At 35.7% G+C, this 25,540-nt stretch overlaps 1 protein-coding gene and 2 long non-coding RNA genes across 3 annotated transcripts in view; 1 reads left to right on the top strand and 2 right to left on the bottom strand.

Annotated features, from left to right (window-relative positions):
* LOC117229421 (uncharacterized) overlaps nt 1-21,164 on the bottom strand; it is a 37,409-nt gene extending 16,245 nt beyond the window's left edge. Inside the window, exon 1 of the mRNA XM_033485855.2 lies at nt 20,677-21,164. The gene's annotated coding sequence lies outside the window, so the exon portion shown is untranslated. The remainder of the gene's footprint in view (nt 1-20,676) is intronic.
* LOC143259143 (uncharacterized) lies at nt 16,954-17,581 on the top strand. The gene is made up of 2 exons (XR_013032948.1): nt 16,954-17,106; nt 17,195-17,581. It is a non-coding gene; the product is annotated as an uncharacterized LOC143259143 (long non-coding RNA).
* A 1,547-nt stretch (nt 21,165-22,711) lies between the features above and the next one.
* LOC143259142 (uncharacterized) lies at nt 22,712-23,763 on the bottom strand. The gene is made up of 2 exons (XR_013032947.1): nt 23,452-23,763; nt 22,712-23,331 (listed from the first exon to the last, which is right to left on the bottom strand). It is a non-coding gene; the product is annotated as an uncharacterized LOC143259142 (long non-coding RNA).
* Nucleotides 23,764-25,540: the final 1,777 nt, after the last annotated feature.

The raw sequence follows: 25,540 nt of genomic DNA, 5'->3' as shown, positions 1-25,540 counted from the left end.
GACTTCGTAACCGAACATTTTCTAAAAACACTTTTTTACAAACCCAATGTTAAACGCTTTTTCATTCAAATATATTCCTTCGCTAATCGTTCTCGATTTCGCAATGAATATTATCTATTCCAGTTAAAAATTACAAATTGAAATACGTTGGGAATGAACCGTTCGAGTTTCCTCTACGAAATGGTCACGGGCATAGAATTCCGAAGGTAAAATACTTTCCTGAAAGTGTTGTTCCGAAAACAGATATTTGCATAAACATTCGCAGTCGAACGGTTGCAATTGCGACAGGTTGCATAAAGTTACAGGTGCTGAATATAGCTGCGAAGTTAATCAGAGTAATCAAGTTCGCGTAGATCGGTGCACGTGACGCCGCGGATGGATTCGAAACAGATGCCATTATACTATAAACGGGTTGATTACATTGATTCGGTGTTCACGTGGACAAGATTATCGTGCGAATTGCAGATGCTTGTTGGAAGACACGAGCATCACCAATTATCTGAACGCTGGCAACTTCAAGGAGGATCTCGTTTGCGTACCGGTTACACAGATCCTCGCGACACGTGTTACGATGTCCCATAAAAGTCTATCTATGAAACGTGTAAATTTCATTCGCGCGATAACAAATCTATCTCTGCAGGTAGAACATTTTCGCAATGAGTCAGACAAAGCAATAATCGTAGAATTTCCCCTCCCTTTTTTAGCTCTCCTTCCAATACTTCTTGCTGCAATTTCAAGAAGTTTCAGTAAATCGAGTGATCAACATTTATTCATTCAAGGACTCTTAAAATTAAGTTTGGCAATTTATTCGTGCGTTACAGTACTGTGAAATAATTTGATTAATCAACTAACAGAAAGAACATGAATTTTTCATTATCTAGTAAACTGATCTTTTCACTTTTTAAATAGCGCAACCTCAGAACAAATACGCAACGTAAAATAGATCCTATTCTAAAAATACATTGTTTTTAAAGCTCTAACTTTGTTCCGCAACCTGTTTCTGGATCGTTTGCTTGGCCGTAAAAATCATCTCGTATTTTTTCATTTATTTTGCACACCAGTTAACGATGAATCAAAATAAAAACGTGTATGCTTACCCAAGGAAACGACGGTGCGAACAGTGCTCCATTTTGCTTACTGTACGGTCCAGTAAACTCTTACAAATCGTCTCAAACGGTGGTATATTGATAAGAAGGTCGTTGAAGGTCCCGCACGTGTCCTTGAACGTACTAGACCTTTCTAGCCGCTTTTTGCAACGAACGATCAAGGTTCTGATCCTCAATTTACCATTTGTATTGAATTTTACGGTCCACTGGACACAGAACTACTTGATGCCAAATTATTTGCTACTCGAATGATTCCTATCGACGATTATCATCAGTATTTGAGACCTTGATCGATCCAGAACACTGTATGGTGGTTATCGATGCATAACGCGAAGTGAATGCAAATATGCAAAACGAAGTGCTCAAGTAGAAACAATGTCCGACTTTAATGAAACTGTGCGGGGAGGTTTAGATTTCAATGGCAAAAGCAACTGGGGTTCTAGTTGTTGGTCTAGTCATAGTATTATCAATTTATTTATTTATTTATTTATTTACCAAAAATTCGATCATATTTATTCGCAAAGTAACAAGCAACGCTTTAAAGAAAATACAAAATGATAAAACTTTGGAAATGATTAGACTGTTCAAATAAAATTTGATGAAAGATTGCATCGATACAGATTCTAAATGTGATCGATTTTTTAGTAGATAAATAAATTAAATCAATCAATTCATTAATATAAACTGCTCAGATAGAATTTGATAAAAGATTGTATCGACAAAAATTGTTACTTTCGAAAGTACCGTGATCGTCAGTAATTTTGTTATCTCGCCGAAGATGGCATATTCGAGTGCAAATGGTTAAAAATCGAAATTCAATTAATTTCAACTTCTTGCAGTTGACACGACAAATTTCTATTTCACGTTCTTATTGTTATAGGATCGATTGCGTTCGACTCACGGCTCGCTGATCGCCATTTCAAGAGGTAGCTAACAATAAAGACCGTATTTTGCTAGCCGCTGAGCGAGCAGAATTATTTCTACGCCAATTGAGGGGAAATAGGCTCCCCTTAGATCTGACTCACACGTGCTTCCGCATTTCTCGTATTTCGTGACACGTGGAGGGTGCCACGAGTCCTATAGATTAACCATTGTTCGCTGCCATCGCCGAGGGGAAGCTTGGGGCTGTACCATGTTAATTTCGACGAAATTCTGTTGGGTGATAGGCGTGCAAGTTGTCTCGCAGCGCGTGGGACACGTGTCGCCGACGAACGCGACACATAAAAGCAATAAGACGAAAAGTTTGGAAGCACGAACGACTAATTCCACGGTGTCTTTGTGACCCGTCTATTTCGAACGAAACGTCCTTTTTTAAACATAAATAATCACCAGGCTTAGCAAGAAGATATTCATATGCGAAATATACATTTTTTGCATCGATTGCACGATTCAGGAATTGCATGAGCGATTATTTAATATCTAGATAATTTTAGTAAGTTATCAATAAACTGCTACTAATATTTACTTATTTTGTTGATTTGCATGATATTTATAAGTAATACACAACTGCGAACCTATATGCAAAATAAAACTTTTCTTGCTACAAACTCGAGTGAAATTGAAAGTGATTCGCTTTCTTAGTAGATTTATTAGGATGAAAATAATATAAGAATGTTTTTAAATTCTTTTAATGTTTTTACTGTTTTGTATTTCTTCTGTTCATTTCTATTATAAATGCATAAAATCTGAAGTCTAAGTATCAGCAACATCAAACAATAGTTTAAATAGGAAGTGAGATTTCAGAATGCCTCAAATAACAAGTGGTAAAAATATTTCTTGGCGATACGAGAATATCGACAATATCGAGCCAATCAGGCGACATGGATGTTCGGATAGCAGAGCAGTTGATCAGTTACAGTGCTAGATGGAATTCTAGCTGCTCGATTCAATGAAACTGTTCGAAAACCTGTGATCGACGGGACCATCCTTGTCGCGCGAACACTTTCGAGCAACATTAAGCACATTTGAGCGGTGGGCAATGCTGTTTCAGCAGTGCTAAAAATGTTCGGGCGAAAAGGTCGAGGCAGAATTAGTTTTTACTTTCTTAAATTCTAATTTCTTGCGCATCCCGTCTCTCAGACAAGTGTGTCAAGGTACGAAATGCCAAGGTGTATCTCCAAATCGTACTTCGTCGAGACAATCTCTGTTTTCTTTTGCGCGTAGGCGGGCGAACGATTAGCGGATATTTTCAAGAAAAGAAAGAGCGAGCCGACCGCGAGTCTACCGGAGATAACGAGATCACAGATATCAAAGAGCGGGCGAATTCTTTGATTTTGCGTTCAATATTTATCGCGACAAACAAGTGTATCTCGAACACTTAATTTGCGGGTTCAGTCACTATATCGCGAGGATCAAGAGAAAAGAATGTTCGTGTGAACGAAATTTCTTTACCTTCATACGACGTACCTTCGTACCTTCGTTCAACTAATAAAATTATGTCGAAATTCTGTTGTATTTACCTGCCTGGTGTAAGTGCAAAATTAATATATTTTTGTTCATAAAAGCCTCGAAAGAAACTAACACTCTTAACCCTTAATTGATCAAGAATAACCCCAATGTTGTATATTTCTATTTCATTTAGTAGTAAAAGTTTAATTTTCCAGATTATTTTCTTTTTATTATTATTATTATTTTATTCACTAGCTAAGAATACAATAAAATGGATGGTTCATCTAGAATTAGATTAGCACATCGTTTTAAACTTTCTGCTTGAGGTTTATCACGACTGTTAAAGGTTAAATTTATTTCTATGACCAAGACTTCGCGATTAAATTAACTTCTTTGAATTATTTTGCACTAAGGATGATTCTAAATGCTTGTTTCGCGCACGAAGCAATCTAAACCGGTGCTTACATTAATATTGCATAAGAAGTTCAGTTCGTAGAAAGACATATAAAATCGAGAATGAATTTAAAATTTACTCAAATTAATTTGTTTCTGTTGGGAATGTGCAAAAAATTGTTAAAACCTGAGACATTTACGCTCGCGTTTAAAGAGCGAGGTGAGCGCGAAATCTCTGTTCGAATAAGCAACGACACTGCACACTTTATCTACCGCGTAATCCGTGTTGACACTAATGACAATCCGTTCAATGCAATTTATTGCATCTGCGTACGGATCTTTAGTTTGCAAACAGCGATTTTCTTCAGTGCGCTCAACAATATATTATTGTCGGATCGCTGAAATTGTCGTTCATTATCGATTCCCGCGTCACGTATGCAAATCATTCTAACTAAATCGCCCGGAACGATAATCGTGAAAATTGTGTGTCACATGACGAGTCCCGTGAGCGTGAAAGAATTTTTCTGCGCGCACAAAAATATCTGATATCCTCGCGCGAATATCAGCTGACGCACGTCGAGGCAAATTGCGAATTTCTGGAGATGTTTCGCAAGTTCGGCACTTTATTCGACGTCCACCATGGCCCCAGTGTACTATAGTCATTTTTATGAAAATTATCTTACCAGGTAAGGATTCAAACTCGAGTGTAATCATCGAGAACGCAATCAGTGAGCTATTAATCATCTCAGTGTTGTATAGTCGTCCTTGAACTTCAATCTTTATTCTTTATACAGTTGCAACCGCAAGTATCATTCTAACAATCAATGCTAGTTTTCATAGCCATTTATCGTCAGATGCTGTCAACAAACCGAAGTAACTGCAAATAAGCGCATCAATTTATAATTTGTCAGAAGTTTTGCAATTCTTCCGCAGTTTTGCATTGATAATAGAGTGCACACAAATACTGTACATTTGCAGGTGAACGCTGCCAATCTCTGCCGCATTCTATGAAATTGTAAAGCATAAAATTGCGTAAGTTAGGCAAACGATAAATTTTTTTTAAGGCAAGTGTATCGTACGTTCATTTAAATATAGCTGCCGGCTCGATCGAACCTGTCTGCGACATATGCGTCGAAGAATTTCCTTTGACGTTGGTCACGTAGAAACTGCAATATCTTCGAGGACATTGCGTCAATGTTGCATAAAATTGAAGGAACAACCGTTGATTAAAGCAACTCGGTTTCTTACAATCCGTGACTCCGGGATCAAGTATTTTATAACATTGAGCGAAGTGTATCAAGTTAACACACACGAAATGAAAATGGTATTTTTCCATAAGGATGTACGCAGAAGAGAACGAAGACACTTACTCTTTGTAGAAAGCTTCGCGGGATTGCTGTCCATAATTAAATTATCTAAGAATTGCCCGAGAGAAATCTTTTATGCGACCAAAAGATTCAAATTAATTTCAACACGCATCCAAAGAGTTGATCCTCTTTTTAAAAACAATATTCGGTGGTGTAAAAAATCGGGTTTTCGCGGATCTGAGACATCGGATTAATTAAGGTGAGTCATTTCGACAAATTTACAATTTCTAAGACTGAAGAATATATGTATTAATAAATTTAACGAACTTCGTAAGTTGTACGCTTATCTGTATAGTTATCATTAATAGTTCTCGCTGTAATGATGTAACTGTACGATCGGACCGTTCAGTATTCTCCCCAACAGCTGCTGATCAATAATTATAACGAGCTAAATGAATGTGAGACTCGATCCGTTATTAAAATGCTATCTCATCCTAACTTAATACATTTTCCTGTGTGGAAACACACACACACACACACACACACACACACACACACACACACAATGTTTTACGAGAGTCTCGTACCCGAAGATAAACCTCATCTGACAATTAGAAGAGTCCATAGCATCTTTGCCAGTAAATTGTGTGCTCGTCGCAAACACTTTGTGTCACATGCGTCCAAATATAATGACTATACATAGAGCAATCGCTAAAAAGTCAACCGATTTTAAAGAGGTGCTTCGAATCAATTTTCAAATATTTTCTTGTGAACATTTATACACTTTCGTGGTCGCAAATTAAAACTAGAAAATTGCACTTCGTGACAGATTAATTTAAGTTTGAGCACTCGGAGAACAATGATCGGATTTTAAATGGTTACTTCGAAACAATTTTAAAGTATGTTTCCGTGGGAATATTTTAACTTTTGTGGTCACGAATTGAAGCTAAAAGATTGCTCTTTGTGATAGATCTATGTAAAAATGTATTACTTAATTAGTACGTCGAAAAACCCAAGTAATCAAAGACCCAAAAATCGATGAATTGCCCAAAGAAATCTGATCGTCATATTTTTTTTCATTGCTGTCGCCGGAATAATCGATTCATGCGCGCCTGAACCATGGTTACGTTCGCAACCTGCAAGTTTTGAAATAGAAGTACATAGATGCGTGTCTACGCATACGATATTGTTAGAATATCTACTTCCGGCTGCGTGATGGCACCGTAACACGGGCATGTAACGAATGAAAAAAAGAATACCACCGGCGGACATCGTGTGCCGGGTTTTATATGCGGGTTCCTGGTTCACAAACCGTGGTTAATGACGTAAATTTCTCTATTTAGACGGCTCTGACGTTCCAAATAATTTCACACTTTAATTTTACGCCGGAGTTATGTACCTAACGCATACCGAATAGATGAGAATCACATTTGTACACAACCGAAGCGTATTTCGCGCACTACAACATCCACGCGATAGTCCGGCAACGCTGCTGAACACTGAAATTGCTTAAAGATGTGTGGAACAATTTCGTAATGAATATTGAATTTCTTGCGCATAAACTTTGTTTACACACTGACTGGCTTCTGAACCGTCCGTATAACGTTAAAACGGTGGCAAACTCAAACATTAAACCGATCCTAAACAATCCAAAATTGAATTTATATTACACTGCAATTATCGTCTCACTAATTTTCCCGAAATACTATTCCTTTGCTCATAGTACCCATCTAAATAAAAAGAAAATGGTATTTTATATTAAATTAGTAATTTAAAAAAAAATGCGAACGCAAGAAGTAAATTTCAAATACGAGTTTTAATTCGAGCTTGATGAAGCATCTTTTTATGTAGGTCACTCCCGCTCCAATTTACTTTGATACTCATAACAACGTGGAAAGCTTTAAAAGATTCGATGTGGCTCGTAAGAGGTATTGTCGATTTATAATTATGATAATAGGAAGTGTGTGGATGTGTGGAACAGTAAGGTACCGTTAACACTTTACGATCGGTCGATGGCCCTACGCTATCGCTATTGTACCATCATTGCGAATCGCCTACTTCGATCGTATCATATTCACTACCAGCGCCACATATTCGTAGAAATTACCATTTCGTTTTATTTAAACCCACAACCGGATGAATCGTTTTGTTGCCGACGGTCCACGCTCACTTTGACAACGGTTTTACAAACAATTTCAATGAAACAGGCGATGCATAACTTCAATGACTAGGAGGAACTTACAATAGGTTGAACATGAAAACGGTATGAAAAAAAATGTTCTTACAAAATCAAAATATGATTTAATTTCTGAGCTATTCAATTATCTGCATACCATTCAAGACTATTGTTTAAAATGACTGGTGCAGAAGTTCGAATTCAGAAAGAATGCGCGTCTAACTGAAAAATCAAAAGGCTTGCAAGAAACTTTCATCTGAATTTTGAATCTGTTCCTTTCTGTTTCGAATGAATCGTTCTTATTATTCCGATTGATTGTTAAAAGTTCTAACACCTGGTTTCAATACCTGTATTGTTATCCACTTGCCATAACCTTCCACAAATGAATGATTCAAGTATCATTCAGAATAACGATATCGTTTGTAATGCATGCACCATTTAAAGCAGTGCAACTTCACGAGTTGTTTTCATGCAGAAGATGATTCAGAAGTATTTAGAGATTGTCAAGTCGGAAGATGAATTTCCTACGTGAAACATCTGTATAACAATAAATCACAATAATAGAGGTGTCGGTTTTGTTGGGCGTGAATATATGACCACGATGCACCACTCGGAACAGGTAACCACGCGCAAGACTGTTGTATTCTACAAGTAAACTCGACCCGCAGGTTGCACATTCATTAGACCCAATGATTAGTCGGTGACTGCACGTGATATACTGTTGTTTGACTTCATAATACGGCGAGCCAAACAGCAGCAGGTAATAAGTATGTACACGTGGAAGAACAAAAGCAGAAAGCAATAAATAGATTTAGTTGAATTAATGCGAATTTTGTAACTACAGTTGTGTGAATAATTATAGATTCACAATAGTTTTCACATTATTTAATACATTTAAATAAGAACTTAATAAAAAAACCATATTCGTATATTACTATTTCTTATTATTTCTAATACATACAGGGTGGGCCGGAATTCGTAATACAACCGAGCAGAAGGTGATTTTAGGTGAAAAAATAAGAAACAAATTTGGTGTAATATTTTTTTATCTAGGACTCCGTTTTCGAAAAAATAGACTTTAAGGGGTCATGCTCAGTCAAGAATCTTTAAAAAAAATCAAAGCTGTCAGAAAATGGCCCCTAGACGGGCTTTTCATCGGTGGAAAGGCCCCTTAGGGTGGCTCCCGGACGGGCGCCAGCAGGTCTTGCTGATGACCTGGTTCTCTATGGTTATTATTTTATTACTCGAGGTCATCAACTGTATGCATGCCGTCAGGAACTTTCCAGGGTCTTAGCCTGAAATAATTTGTTTCGGCTGAACTAAGCTTTTCGCAATGAAGTGACAGCCAACCGTCTCACGAAGGTAAAATGTTTCGTCGTTAACAACAAATAAATGCTTTGGAGAGTAGTACGTCAGCAGAAGTACTTTCTACACATTCTTAAATAAAAAAAAAAAGAACAATTAGTAATACAAGGCTTGATCTTTCAAATAAAGGAACATTGGCTGAAAAAGATCTTAAAAGTTTTGAGGAAAAAATTTTCAAAAAACACTATTTTTCTTAACTTCTGATCGAGCGTGACTTCAATCCCACGGAAATTTATTATTTGCAGACAAATATTTGTTCAAGATAATGCCCGATTGTAAATTTAAAGTATTAATGACACAACGTAGATGTATGTAGTATTAATACAATTTTTAAGACTCGAGTGGAGCCCGCCGATTAACACTCACGCTGACACACATCGACGCATAAGTCCGATCTAATCTCCGCTTGCTTTAATTAAGCCGTGTTCCATTCTGTATTATCAATTCGCACGAAAAGCCTGAAAACATGACTCTCCGTTATGCATAAAATTATCAATTGAAACAACTTTTCCAGCGTCGGATATAAATAGCTTCTAGCCTATAAATACATATATGTGTAACAAAACGCTTCTTTATCATTACACCCGTAAATGTGAACCTGATACCTCTTTATTACACACTTATTGACATTGGTATCTGCAAAAAACATTTATATTTTCTCTTCACTTCTTATTCTTCTTAAAAATAAATCCATTTCAAAGCAATTTTTCAGATATGAAGGAATAAATCCTTTCCAAACTTTATTGATCCTGTATTTTTGTACTTTTAATTCTTTTAAAAACTAAATCAGTTTCCAGAAAACTTTTCAAATATGAACTGATCGATCCTTTCCTAACTTCCTTTCCTAAATGGCATATTTTATCCCGAATTGCGCTTTACACAGTTAAGTAGACAGAGCAAAATGAATGACGGGAATTACATTGAACATGTTAAAATAAATACATGTACACTTGTAACGACCAATATGAGCATAAATTCTAATAAAAAGTTTCGCTTCGTATGTAAATTATACAGATTTTATAGGCCGATAAAGAACGAGTTAGACACTTGTGGTTTTCTATCTAGAACGACCTGATTCGAAACAAACAGAAGCGCGCGTTTACACGTAACCAGTGGGCAATAAAAAAAAAAGTATAACTACAACCTCAATAAACAAATTTTACTGCTGGCTTGGCAACTCATCGGCGCACACGTGCAGTTTCAAAGTCCTTCCGTGCTGTCGAAAGATATGGGCGGCATGAATTAATCATTGGGACAGGTCTGTCGTTTCTACTATTAAATAGGGATTGTTTAATCACTTCGGAATCATTTGGTACGCCATAATAACTGTGACTGAGACAAATATTTATGTGTTTACCAATGTGTGAAAACTGATAAACCGCTATTTACCATAAATATTTAAATTGCTGTTTTCTTGCCGTCTTGTTACTATACCAGTTTTGCGTTAATTCTAGTAGACGATTCTTGCACAACGTTAAATGTACAAAACGTAAATATCAGTTACATTCAGATTACAGATTCGATTTATTAGGAAAACCGATAGGTGAAACACAAAACTATAAAAATATTGCACATTTTCAATTTATTTCTATTTGATAGAATTGACTTGGAAAAGTTTTAGTCTGCATAGAAATTCGCAGTCTACTTATGATAACTAGTTACAAGATTGTAGATTAATGCTTTAAAATAGAGGGAAGTATATTTCGAAGATACTAGGAATATCAAGCGATAAAAATATTGAGCTTCATAAGTTCTATCAATAAAATGTGATACTATCGAGCTGTGCTTGTTACGAAACTATTGCATAATTTACTAATAGTACATATTAGTATCGTTTGATTAGATTCAACTCAAAGTGCTCGAATATTATCTAAATGACACATTCTTTCGTTCATATCGATATCGACGGCAATACTGTAACGAATGCTTCGAATTATTTTGCGTCTGTTACATCAGCGACCTAATCTTATAGTATTTACGTATAATGATCGAATCTTCGACAGATTTTGATCAAAATTAATTCTTCCTGTGAAAACACAGTACGAACGAACAACATTTTGAATCGAAAGAAAATGCGACAGTGTAAAAACTCGACAGCTTTTTGCGAAATTATTTTATGCGCAGAATACAGTTTTACACATGCTCGCATTAACATTTCTTATCTTGATTTCATCCATATGCATGATGCAGTTATGATCAATTGCATTTTAATTCGTTTTACATAAGTAAGTGAGATCATTTTTGCTATAATTTCTTTCTATGAATTATACATATTTATTCCGGTCTACCACTGCTACGTTCCATTAATACTTTCATTTTTATGACAGATACATATTCAATTAACCATTAAATGCCTGCAAGTGGATCGTGGCTTAATTATTAAAATATGATTTATGTTTCAAGCGTTAGGTAATGTGTAGATGAGACCGATAAATGATTAGGATCTCGTACACGTGTCCAGGTTATGATTGCCAACGCTTCTCCTCGTGACGTTAATTGAGCAATTGCCTGTTAAAACTCGACATTGTGAGTCACTGGGAGGTTCGAGAATTTCGTTCTAGCATTTCTGTATTTGTTTCAAAAAAATACGTCTACAATTCTTAACTATCTTCACGAACATTAGACGTTTAAATTAACCTTAAGAACTGTTAGTCGAGCAATACCTGATTGTACTTAAAACTTAACATTTCTTAATTGATTCATCATTTTCCATATATGTATTTATACAGTAATTTCTAGAAACGTGTTTTCTGAAATTATGAAAAACTGCCTTGAAGTTTCCTTCAACTTCTTCGACAGGTTCATGTCACTAAATAATTATTATGCATTTGTCTGTAAAAGGAACATCGGCGAGCAACTGCGTAACGAATTGTCAATTAACCTGATGCCACTTGACCCAAGTGATCATATTTTGTAGTCAGCAGACTCTTATCGCATTATACTCCTAATGAGGATAGTGTCAGCAGATGAGAGCAACTCTTGACCTACTGCCAATTTTCAGATCAAATTAAAAATTCTTGCAGTTAGTGCTGCTCTTATTATTTACAATTAGCGTTACTCTTGTAACTAAGGTGCGGCTCTATACGCGATATAAATTATTTTTATCGACCGCAACAAACGTGAGCCAAACAGAAATTTGTTTCTTCATTAAATAATTTCGATGAGTTGAAAATAATACATAGATGTCCCTAAATTTTTTCAATATTCTCATTGTTTTAAAAATTCACTCAACCTTTTTTTATTATAGATACATAAAATCTACATACACAAATCTACTTATAACTTACAATTAGCAATACGCTACGCTTACTTTGAGATCATTACTAATGATTCATTCACAGATTCACAATTCGGTCATCGGTTGACTCCAGTTATGTCGTCTCTCGTGGTGTTCACGTTGCCAGACAGTATTAGTACAACATAAGAGAAACGGAATCAGAGCGTACACATAATTGTTTACGGCTGTCCGAGTCCCTCTATCAAACCAGTCCGTGAAGAGGCCCAACCAGATTAATCAGAGTACAAGTCAAGTATTACATCCAGATTCTCCAAGTTTTTTTCAGTTAATTCTAATCGAAGTGTGTTAATAACGCAATCGAAAAAGAATATTTCTTAAGGTTATTCAAAATTTGCAATTTATTTTTCGACCTACATTTTTAATGTTCTAAAAAATAAAACGAACTTATTCTTAATTTATGTTTAATACTACAGCCCCAAACGCGACTAATATGTAATACTGTTTCGTAACAACGACAAGATTGCATTTATTCAAACATCGCATGATTTCTTATATAATTAGATTGCAGATTTTGTGCATTTACGATACAAATGCATAGGCGAATAATAAAATAACAGAAACATCAAAATAATGTAAGGATATGATTACATTGTTATAAATTGATTAAAATTGTAATGACAAAAAACAACTTTCGATTGAACTTCTATTTCTTGAAATTGCTGCAGATAAGATTTATTTTGCACAAAGATCCGCAGTCTAATTATAATATATGTTTGAATAGAGAAGTTAGAGCAACATGTTTCTCACAAAAAGGTTTCTATAATTTCATTAACTGTGAAAGAAAACGATCAGGGACCAACCATGTCTGACTGGTTGGTCGTTCTAGTGTTAATAATTATATCAATAGTATCATAGCGCTCCCAAGCTCTCGACACAATATACTTTTCCCATAATTCTGCTACCGTTCTTTGCCCCGACAAATATTATTCAGCTTTCCTGGCAATCCTTTGTTCAGATGACAACTGGCGAACTTTCTCACACCTGCAGGCTGGACCGTGTCTATCGTGCCCATTGTATCGTACAGTGTATACAAAAATGGCAGCTCTACCGTGAGCAAACTTCACCAAATTAGTTTACGATCGCTAAAATCTAGTGCTCATGTGTTCGTCAACCTGATCGTCTCCCCTCTCAATAGCCGTGTCATAAAACCACATTGAAACAAACATAACAGCTCACCAGATGCGCAAAGAGTCGTCCCCGTTTTTGAGCACCTTGAACATCCTACCCTCTTTTAGGCAGCGATTCTCAAATCACAGGTGACAAGCCCGTTTACATTCTACAGCCGCTCCAAAAGTACACCTTCAACCCCTACGATTTCTTTTAGTGCTACGTTCGTTAGCATTTCTTTGTCTCTAATAAACTCCTACACGTGAAAAATAATGTATACCTATTGCGCGACGTTTTACTTTGACTTTTAAATATTGTTAATAGTAGTACAAATTATCAGAACGAGTTCTTTTTCGTTTTACAGAACGAAAGATAATTTATATCTATTGCGTGACGTTTTCACTTTCACATTTAAATATTGATACCATAGGGCAAGGGGTCAAAGTGCAGTAACCTTCTTTAAAACTTCACCAAACGACTTGAACTTCTTTCGAGGTATGTAATAGAGGAACTTTGTTTACTAGAAGACTTGTCCAAGAATAACTAAATAGTGTTCTCTTTTTACTGTTTTATCTGGCAATTAGCCTAGAAACGCGTTTATGCATTTAAGACAAAAACGAGTCGTTGCCATTTCAAACAATAGAAAAATTAAAGGAATTTTCCGTAAAAATCCGCAGTCTATTAATAACCGTTCGTAACGACGTTCATGATAATACAAGAAATTGTACATCGTCCAAACGGTAATGCCAAATCGATAGTTTGAAGCAATAAGTTGAAGCTCGGACCAATTCAAACCTCGATCGCAGTTCTGTTCCGAATGGCTCGAGAGATAGTGCTAGGAACAACACCAGTACGAATAAGATACATATGTGGAGAGCTTATTTAGTAAGATAAGGACTAGCGTAATAGTCGGTGGGGATGGAATGCGATCACTAGCTGGGCAAAACTATGTATCGACCACCAAGCGAGTTGCATAGTATTATATGAAGCGCGATAACATAAATTTTCGTGTTCGACTGAATTTAATTCTTCGTTGCTAAATATCTCATCGATTGTATATCGATGTTTTATGAAGTCCGTTTGTAGAATATTTCCGCCTTCATGCGAATGTTTTCCAGTTTTCCGAATACTTTACGTTTCCCATCGACAATATCGAGGGTTGTTTTCATTCTGAAAAATGTATTCGAATACCTTTCGAAGCGCAGCAACTTTCTCAAAATAAAACTAAACGACTTGTATTTGTTTTTCTTCGATATCGATTACGATCGCGCAGGAAACTGACCGCGATTAAATATAAAGCATTGAAAACCGTCCAAGTTTCCAGGAAGCTCGGCGACCGTTATAGTTTTATCGACGCAGTATTAAATGGCCGATAACGTTTCATTTGAAAATGCCATTTAGTCGGACGTCTGCCGAGACTTCTGCCGAGGCTTTTGCCGCATGAATCAGCTCCGGCATGAGGCGGTGTGTTTCAAGTTCAGGCGAATGAGATACACTGCTGACCGGGTTAGATTTCTATCGAATATCAGCACTAGCTGGTGCACTGTCCGCAAAAGAATGGCAGAAACTTTTCCACAGAACTATACTACGGATGTCGAAACAGTACTTTTCCAAGCTATTTCGATTTCCAGCAATCTATCCTAATAATAAAGCCGCGGCGGTACTTTTATTTCGAGTCTCCTTCCTCCCGCGAAACTCTCTGGTCTCTCTTCGACGATCCGAAGTCTCAGACTTTATGTTCTTGTTTTCGAATCTTCAGGAAACACTTGAAAAAACATTTCGAAACGGGGATCATTCACAAATCTCAGAAAGAAAAGTGTAGGTAATGCTTGATGATAAAATCACAAATTTCTTTCAAAGAATTTCTTTCACAAGATTTTATAAAATTACGACACACAGAAAGGAGGTCAAGTGCGGGAAAGTAGAAACATTTAAAGAATTAAAAATTCGTTTCTTCATTAAGACAAGTATTTAAGCAAAGCGTTATTAACCCTTTCAATGCTGACTAAAATGCAAAATGTACTTTTTATATTATTTTCATGACTTTACATTGTATATACCATACAGATCATATTGCTTGTACTTACATTAATATTTATATTATAAATCATATAAGATCATGATAGATCAAATACTTCCTAAATATTGCAAATTAAACAATACAGTTGTTCCCACTATATATCGAAAGGATTAAAATGATTAATAAATGTAGCTTACGACTGATGAGGGGAATTTTATTCAGCACAAAAATCCTTGGTTTACTATGCTAACTATTTACCCTAAGATTTATAGCCGACTTGAACATAAAACGTGACAAATAAATCAAAATGACCCACTTCAGATACTTTATTTTACGATTACTGAAATTGTGATGATTGTTGGAAAATTCCTAGCTCATAAATGTTTAAATGTTGAAAACCACTCGGTTTAGTATTTCTAGCAGAAAGAGAGAGAGAGAGAGAGAGAGAGATAAGACAGTAGTGAAGGCCAATTCCAATAAATTATAATCTTAAAGTCATCCGATTTCAACATTCTAACACTCTTCCAACTGATTGCAATATCAGAATGAAACTTTGCAGAAATAGCATATGTATTTCTTGGTACATTCCTTTCGCAATCAAGTCCGCATAAAAATACGGCAAGTCTAGATATATATATAATTGCAAGTGCTAACAAGAACTCCAAGGCAGCTGGAATTCATCGGAAGCGGTTATATTCTCTCGTATGTTAATTACCTTTGAGCTAGAACACCGAGCACGATATTAATGTGAAACCAAATTGGACGGTTTAAATATGTTCCGAAGCAATTGTCACGATCGCCGGTCACGAGGGTGTGTTTTTCAGAAAATTTTCTTCGACTCTGCAGTGTACCAAAGGAATTCGCGAGCGGATCCCGATAATTGTTTCCCTCGCTTCCAAAGTCAACAAACGGGAACGAAGAAAGGAAAATTACCGAAGTGAAAGAACTCTTTAAGACCATAGTCGACGGCCGACGCTCGCCTAAGTAGAGTCACGTTTGCTCCCGTGCTCGACATCGTCGTGAATCATGTTCGACTTTTATTCGCAAACTGTATCGTTTCAAAGTAGTTTTAAAATCTAATTTTAAAATCCGCTGCGATCATGATTCATCCCGTATAAATCCATATCGATGGACAAAATCTGAACGAACAAATATGTGTACAACTTCGATAGGGTACAGTAGAAATTAAAATGGCACATCTTTCAGAATTAAAATACGTTTTTAATTCCTAATCTAGTTCTCTTAGGAATGGTTGAACAATGTATTATTTATTTATTTATTGTTGTGCCAATACACTATATATGTTGATATCAATGTTCTTAGTACATAATATTACTACATAATATTAGTAATAAATAAATAAGTAATACCATTTAGTTCAGCCATTTCTAGAACTAGATTAAAGATTAAACGTATTTTAATTCTCAAAGATTTACCATTTTAATTTTTACTGGCTCGCTAATCTGACACGTTTCGTTTGCGATTTTCACTTCCAGGAACTCTTCGATTTACCACTGGTCAAACGATGTATATTTATGAAGGATGACATAATAATTATACCACCGTGGACGAATGATGTAATATGTAATTACTTGAGAATAGTTGCCATTATGTTTGTATTTATATATATATATGTTAAAATTGTTTCCGTCTAATTGCATGCATATTAACCCGCCACGTAAGCATCACTCATTAATTGTCAATCTTTGCTGTAATTAATTAAATAATCGTCTAGAGTTAAGCGAAACAAGTATCATTCTTTGCACAACTCTTTCACAATAGAATACCGCGGTTGTAAGAAGAAATGAAAGACACCTGCACCGAGTATTCACCTACGAGGACAATGGAACCGTGTTCATCCGATTCGCGATATCGCTGACATTATAAACAATGAAATCCAATCGGCTACAGCAAGCTCGTATAAGATTCGGTCGTAGATCGATTACGTAAGACAGCAAAAATTTAAACTTTCTTAACGCTGAACGCGATCACCGGTTAAGATCATCGATCGAGCTAGCCTTTCTATTTTTGCAGGTGAAGTCCAATGTATCGCTATGATAGATGATCTATCGGCACAATTTACCGTGATCTGAGGATTCGAGCTCCAACCTTTCACAACGATTCTCAAGTTTCATTGCTAAACGACGGGTAACGTGTGCACGTGTACATACAAACAGCTGCCGTACATGCACTTAAAAGTTTAAATAATTCTGCCAACATCGCGGACGCTGTTGTTGTTGTGTCTCACGAAAGCGTGTGCCTCAAGATTTAAATTGTTTAAGACGTTTTAATTGAGTTCGTTTAAACTGTTTCAATTTTTCATAAATTTTCCACGGTGAATGTTATATTCTCTATGTTCTAGAATGAAGCATTCAATTGTGTTCTACTTTCAATAAATGTAAAACGAGGGATTTACAACGACGACGGTTTTGGTAAATGTATCTTCAGCGCTAACACAATTCGGCGATGTTAACACTGCGGTAGATTCGAAGAATTGCGATCTTATATAATCGAGATTGCGAAATAACGAATTACATTTCTATCGGAGTGCAATGACTCCCAAGTAAATTTTCGTTTTGCACAGGTATCCGCGGTTTCATTACACTGCTTTTATTTCAGTCGCAACACGATAGAATCTCTAACGCAATTACTGTGTTTCCTGCGATGTGAAATCGGGCCTATAGCCGTTTGTCAGAGTTCCCTTGCACGAGCGGCTACACTGGCATGCAAAAGTTTCGAACAGCATAGGCAGTGCAAGTAAATGATTTATAAATTCAGGATTTCTGCGGACGTAAATGCAGAACAAATAAGTTGCATGCACATAATAATTGTTATTGTTTGTTCGAGACGTTCAAAACAACCGTTATTCGGCACGAATGCTTATAAGAAAGTTTATCTGTATCGCATGTTTACACATACGTATGTATTTTGAAGTGCGCCGTGCACACAAACATTTCAGAACTTCGAAGCATAATATTTCTATTTTATTTCATATTTTCAAGCTTGCTTTCACTGCGCTAACCTTATACCGTGTTAACTGAAGAGTACACATATAAGTCCATCTTTTATCGAAGTTATGTACTGAAGCAGATTTAAATTTTGAGGCTTGAAGCTTCAATCTAACGTGTCTAGTTCCAAAAATCCTTCATTATTGAGAAGAACAGTAATTAAAAAAGATGGACAATTAATTTATTGGATTGCATAACTTTGAGGCTTGAAGCTACAATCTAAGGCTTATAGTCCCAAAAGTCCTTTAACATTGAAAGAACGAGTAATTAAGAAAGATATACAATTAAAGGATTAATTCGTCCATCTGTAAAAAAATATAGCTATTCGACTGAGGAAGATTTAAATGTTACAGCTGACTTAATATATACCTTTATCATTGAAAAGATCATTAATTATAAAAGATAGTCAATTAAACGTTTACTTCGTTCAGTCGTAAGTAATTTTGCTTTGGAAAATTCCACGAAAGAAATGAATTATAGATTGGCAGGATTTTCTTACAAATGAAATTACAATAGAGCAAGCGAAATTCTGCTTGAATTTCACGTTCCAATAAATCAGTCTACAAAAGACTGTATTTGCATAAAAATCCGCAGTCTAATCATGATTGACATTCAGGAAATTCTTTTCGATGGCCGACAAAAAATACCACGCAAAGTGTGCCTATTGTGCAGAAATTATAAGATGCCGTAAAAATTGTTCGGATCAACGAACAGGGAAGAAGACGAGCATATTATAAATAATTTAACGACTACCCGCTATAAATTTATCGTGTGAAATGATTTTATGTTCCAAGTACGAACGATTTAAGTCGTTCAAACGGTTATGAGCAATACTATAATCTGCCCAGGTAGCGACACGGCCAGTGAATAATGAAATCGATCGTTATACACAATTAACTACATTCCATCATCGTTTCGGGCAACGGTGAGTTCGCAAAGCGATATATGTACATGGTCATCGAGGTTCCATCATGCACGAGTGGTAGTAGAATGAAAGTCATTGTATGTGCTGAAGACGTCAACGAAAAGAATGTCGTCAGCTATACTCGCTTGTAGCGGAATTTTCGTCTATCGCTGAATGGTTTAATTGGTTCCAAAATCCATTTCAGAAAACACGTGTCTCTCAAGTAACAGTGAATGAGCTCATGTTGGACGAAAATGTATGGAATATTCTTAAATTCTAATTCTAATTACGGCTTAAGAAAAGAAATCCATGCAGAATTGTTCAATTATAATTAGAATTTAAGAAGCGTGTGTTGTATTTTTATACTATAACAATAATTAGATCACATTTTTTATTATTTCTTGAAATGTGATCATCTCTCCTTCGATTCAGTTATCAATAACAGAAATCAGATAATTAGCCTCAATAACGCATTCGAATACGTCGACAAAAATATTTTATTCTCGGACTGGCTTATTGCGCGTATTTCACATTTTAAAATGAAATTCTCAGAACAAAGTCATCGCCGGAAGCAGCCACAGCACTCGAAATTTCCATAAAGCAATCGTCACTTGTTAAAATATTACGACCGTTCTAAAAATAATTAAGTTTGCGGGTGTCAATTTGAAATGAAATAAAGAAGAAAGTGAAAATTTAACATAGGAACAATAGTATCGTTTAGTCAAAGGAAAAAATGCAAAACCATGTATATTCTCACAAAGATAAAAAATGTTAAGTATGTGTATCTACATAATTATTAATTAATCTATTCCATTTCTGTCCGTTTTCTTCATTACCATCCGCCATTTTTAAAACGAGCAAAGGGCGGGAAAACATTTGAATTTAAACCGTGTCACCGGTATTTTAAGACAGATAGAAGGTTTACTGATTTAATTTGCATTTTTACTTTTAAATTATGGCGGACCGAAGTTTTAATTATTCTTCCTTTATTGATGAACTTTGATATTTGTTGTATTGTTATACGTTATTTATAATTCATAACAAAGGAAAGATAGACCTAGATTTATCTCTGACTTAAAAATGATTGAACAATTATTTTCGAATAAAAGAAACCATGTAATATGACGTATATACGGAAGTAAAAGTTGTTGTGATAAATATCCACTTTCTCACATCAATTTCAAATGGTATTGATATTGCAAGATCTTTTGGATGACAGTTATGGGAACCATATTTTTGTTTGACCTTTTTCCTAGTTCCTATCGATAAAAACGTCCCTAACACAGTTAGATTTTTCAAATATAAATTAAGTACAACCATGTACTCATGCTCCAACGATGAAATACCTTTACAACGAGCAAACAACTATTCAAATAATTTGAAATCACATAAACGAGGAACACTATTCGGGCCACAGGACTAAACAGCGTGCCATTCTCTCCTATCTCCGACTACATATTTCCCAATCGCTAAAACCGTCTTACATAAAGCGAGAGCTACCGAAGAAACGTGTAAGTGCTTACACTTCGCCTGGATATCGAATCGAAAATCGATTATCCCCCACCCGGCGAACGCGCACTAATTAAAAATGCCTAAACACTCACCGAACGAAATTCTTCGAGCGAAGTGAGTTGGGCTCACTCCATTTGGATCGTGTGGACCCGGATCGACTCGCGCTGGATTCCTTCGATCACGATACTTGGTTCGAGGGGAGCTTTTGTTTTGGCTAACGTGAAACTGTCAAACGGCACAGTTGGGCACTGGCTTTCCCAAAATCCAACGCATCACTGGCATATTTTCTGTTACGAGGGCCCGTGGAGGACCGTGTGGCGCGGCGTGCACGCGTTCCGTGACCAACGAGACCAAAGAGAAACACGCCGTCGACGAAAAACGCTCGTCGAAACGGACCGCTCTGCCTATATACGATAAATATAAACTGCAGCGCGGACGCTCACATCGCACAGCCAGCGTTTCTCGGCAACTGGTCGGACACAGAAGCGAATTGCGAAAGATTCACGAACCGGACCGTGCTTACCTCGTCGCGGCCGAACTCTCCCGTCCACCGACACCACGCGGCGCTGCGATTGGCCCGTTTATCCCTCGAGCTCGACTGGACGAAATGTCGCCCCCCTCCCCTTTCATCCCACCAGCCCTGTTAATCCCATGGTTCCCGGAACTATGAGATAAAAGTCAACGGGGCTCGTTTTTGATAATTTCGAAGTGTCCACAATGCTCGGCGATCCCTGCCTGATTCCTTTTGCCTTCGTTCTGTTTCCTCTACGTTTTGTTTCTTTCTCGATTCGCGTCGTATAAATAGTACACGCTCCGTATCGACGTAGATACTTGGGGAAACAGAGTGTAAATATCTCTGTAGAAACACACCCAGCCCTGCACTTGATCCGTTCCATTTACACAATTTCGATTCTTTTCATTTTTCTACCAGTCGTAAGTACCTCGCTTAGTTGTTTAAGACTTGGGTGGGTCCACTTTTACCCACAGCATAAACAGCGTCATTTAATCGTCTTTCTGACAATTAATTCGAATCTTTACATGCTTCATTCAAATCAAAACACAGACTAACTTGTTAGGAGACGTACGGCAAAAACTATGTTGAGGAAAATAGTTACATAAAATTATAGAAGGCTATCCGAGTATTAAGGCCTATTCAAGCGAATTATATATTTTTTAAAATTCAAGAATGTAAAATGTAACTATGAATGTATTATTTACATAGAAAGCATATCTCTAGAACGTTAATTTATTTCGTAAAAAAAATTTTAAAAATATTCGTAAAATAACGTAGTCCACGTTAATTATATTATAATGTTATTATTTTCGAATTTGTTTGAACGAATTCCATCCAATTCATAGTAATTGAGTATATATATATAATATTGTTCTATTTGAATAATTTTATACCTCTCCCACTTTGGTAATCGTGTATATGTCTTGAATACGTCTCTTTCCTCTTTAAAATGCAAGAAACATTTAGTTATGTAAATCCTAGAGTCACTCGAAATAATGAAGTGTTTGGAAAATAGTAGTCTATCTACATTAAAATGACATAATAGATTATGAAATTGGAAACTTCGTGCACAGCCTTAGCTATCGTCAGTCAACCCAATTTCATTCTGTTTAATAGGCAAATAATGAAAAATTAATAATCGAAGACGATTGTATTAACGTAAAAGTAGTCGTTTATTCTGGTGGAACCTGTAGATGAATCTGGTTCGTTTAAATAAGGTTTTATATTATTTGAAAAAAATATATGACGAATTGAAGGTATTATCAAGCAGCGATTACGTTTACAAATGGAATCGGGTGTCACCCGTGATATTGGGTGAAGCAATACTTATCGCGTCTGCAATCTAATGACAAAATTGGCATCACTGATGGTGGAAATTGTGCCTGGCAATTATTATCATCTATAGTTTTTTTTTTATTATATTTAGATTATTTATTATTCTCGGACAGTTCATTTATAGCTGTTCATTCAGTATGATTTGAAAAAGAATTTACTGAAAGAGCTCAGTATGATTTGAAAAAGAATTTACTGAAAGAGCTGTAGGCATATAACTATGTAAACTATGTTATCTCATTGTATGCTTCATTCATGGCTAATCAATTACCTTTCTCATATAGGCTTATCATATTAATGTTTATTCAACTCAACAGTACTTATCCTTCAGACAGTAGATTATCTATATGTATTACAATGCCACTGATGATACCATTCAGCCATAAAATTTGTATTGTTTCCAATTTTCTTAATATTAATTCTGTTATTGCATAATTTACTTTCTGGTCCATGTGTAGATAACTATAGACTTTATTTCCTAATTGGTTTTTAATTCTTAATATTGATTATACTTATTAGCAAATTATTTATTACTAGGTATGCTGTTTTTAATCTCGTTTGTGCATATTACTGATTAGATAACCTCAAAATCTGTTATTTCTTGTAGTATACTTAAAAAATTCAATCATTGTGTAAATTCAGTAAATTCTGTATATTTAATTTGGTCCATGTTTTGTTTGCCTCTATATCTTTTGCTATTAATCTAAATTTATGGTTTTAGCCTAGATTGTTTTTCACATTAATTTACGACATGTTCTAGCTAGTTCTGTTTTCAACGAATTGTAGTTTTTCAAACCATTTAGCGCCTTCTGTTTATTTTCCACTTCAACCTGCTTAATTCTTATAAATTTGTTCGCTGTTGTCTTTGTGCATACTTTCATCCAGTATCTTCCGACTTTTGCTACAATTAAAAAGTATAAACAGAAATTATGTGGCAGATAATCAGTTACGTAATATAAGATAATTGTCATTGAAAAGACACAAAAGTAAAAATTGTCACCCTTGAAGTATGAAATATTACAATTGTACGTTCCTTTTAAGGTTATTTTATCGATGACATCGTATTTTCCACAAATAGGTAACTCTATATCAAGAATAATTAGTTAATGAAAAATGTGCATCAACAAAATAATATTTTTACTTGTATTGTCCACAATTGCTATTTATCTGCACTTAAAATGCACATTTAAAAATCTTATTCTTCTTTTGAATAAAATAAATCCATTCGTTAGATTTAGGTTAGGGTAGCCTATGGCCATGAATTATTCCAACGATAATGGCGGTATCTCCATTTTGAATTTGATGCACCTCTTAGGCTAAGTACACATCACGGTTTTATGCTGCACAGTGAATAAACTTCCATAGAAACAAATTAAAGAGAATAGAGGAGTCTTTCCGTTGCGCTATCTATGTTAAAATTAGTCAATCAAAAAAGTCGTACAAGAAGGTAGCGACCTCTTGAAATAATCATAAAAGAGCAACCGAAACTAAATTATTAAAACTTCTTTCCAATTAATCCATCATTCTACGAACATTACTAGTATAGAAATATTCAAATATCAAATACAATACTATGGATTTTTTTCAAAATCTCATTCAAATTTACCGCCACAGTGCGCACGGTCAAGTGCGCCATCTACCTTCCAATATGATTATGGCGGTTTATTCCAACCGCTAAATAAGAAGTAAAAATAAATAAATGCACAGTGCTGTCGCTTGACTGTACGAAATAAACAAAATGAAGTTCCGGAACTATAATCTTATCCTTAATGTGGTGAAAGTATCAACTATTTGTTCTTACGTTTAGAAATAAGTCAAAAATAATTTAAGTGAAAAAAAATTAAATGAGACACTGCAAGATCATCGCATGTTGTTTTACAAAATGAATAACAAATGCCTTTGCTCCATGAGGGTCTTTAATTTATTCCAGGAGCAACGCTTGTAAATGGCGGCAAAGAAACCGATAGAAGGTCAATGGCAGGCGGCTACCAATTTACTCTTTCTCTGAATAGAGAGCCCTCGATATAGTGATAGGTTCGTTACTTTCGATTTCTGTGCTTTCTGCCCTGGGAACGCCCTTGAGTTTCTCTGGGAGCAACGCTTCAGAACAAACGATAATAGAGAAAGTATCGATCTTGCATATCCGACATCGACAGCAATAGAAAATTAACTATAATACATCGTTTTTAGGCTATGTTCTTCAACGTTCTTCGAACGTTCGCCAAAAAACTTTCATTTTCAGGTATATTTAATTTGGCACGCGTTTGTAACGGAAGGTAACGTAATAAATTAATGACCCCTGTCCTTCTATATCGTACTTCTATAAGTTTCAATGTCTTTAGTATTTAAGAGATAAGTATCACAAATCTCTCATGATCGATGTTCATTTCGAAAGATGTTCTCAAGATTCCAACACTTCGTCTTCAATTATTATGTAGTTTTTTCGGAATGCATCAACTAACAATGTTAATTAATACCTTGTCCGGTATTCGGTACGTGAAACGTAGTTCTTACTTATCAATTCAACATTTGAGTCACGTCCTGTTTATTTCAATATGATAAAACGCTTCGAGACTGAGATTGCGAGCCGCGCTTACGATTGTTGTCTGGCAAACTCGACGTACGACGATCGTTTCTATTCAGTAATTAGAAATTCCGATAACTATCGAAGATCGAGTGAAATCGATCTTGTAACTAACAATGTGAAATCGTACGTTCCAGATTTTCTCCAGTTTTACATTCGATAATTCGCGTATTCATTATTCTGCAAAAGCGGCATAATTTTAGGTGAACGTCCTAAAGATAGAATGGAAATCTGTGAATGAAAGAGGTACGGCGATTATTTTATTATAACACGGCATAATGTATGTTATGAATGCGTGTTATGCCTTGCGGTTTACTTAGACGTCTTCGTAATTATATAAGGTTATTTTCGCACAATAACGTGTTACTGGAGCTTACCTTGCCGTCATATTGTGTTTCTTCGGTCAAAAGCAAAGAATGGTCCTTTGTTCTACATGTAGCCTCAGTTCCTAATGACCATTATGTTCTACGGATTTGTTTAGTGGCAGACATCTCACTATTATGCAAGAGTTGATTTATGTAAGAAT

Source organism: Megalopta genalis, chromosome 3, assembly GCF_051020955.1.
Source record: "Megalopta genalis isolate 19385.01 chromosome 3, iyMegGena1_principal, whole genome shotgun sequence".
NCBI classification, from domain to species: Eukaryota; Metazoa; Arthropoda; class Insecta; order Hymenoptera; family Halictidae; genus Megalopta; species Megalopta genalis.
The sequence above is the reverse complement of the archived record's forward strand: the minus strand, read 5'-3'. Positions and strand labels throughout refer to the sequence as shown.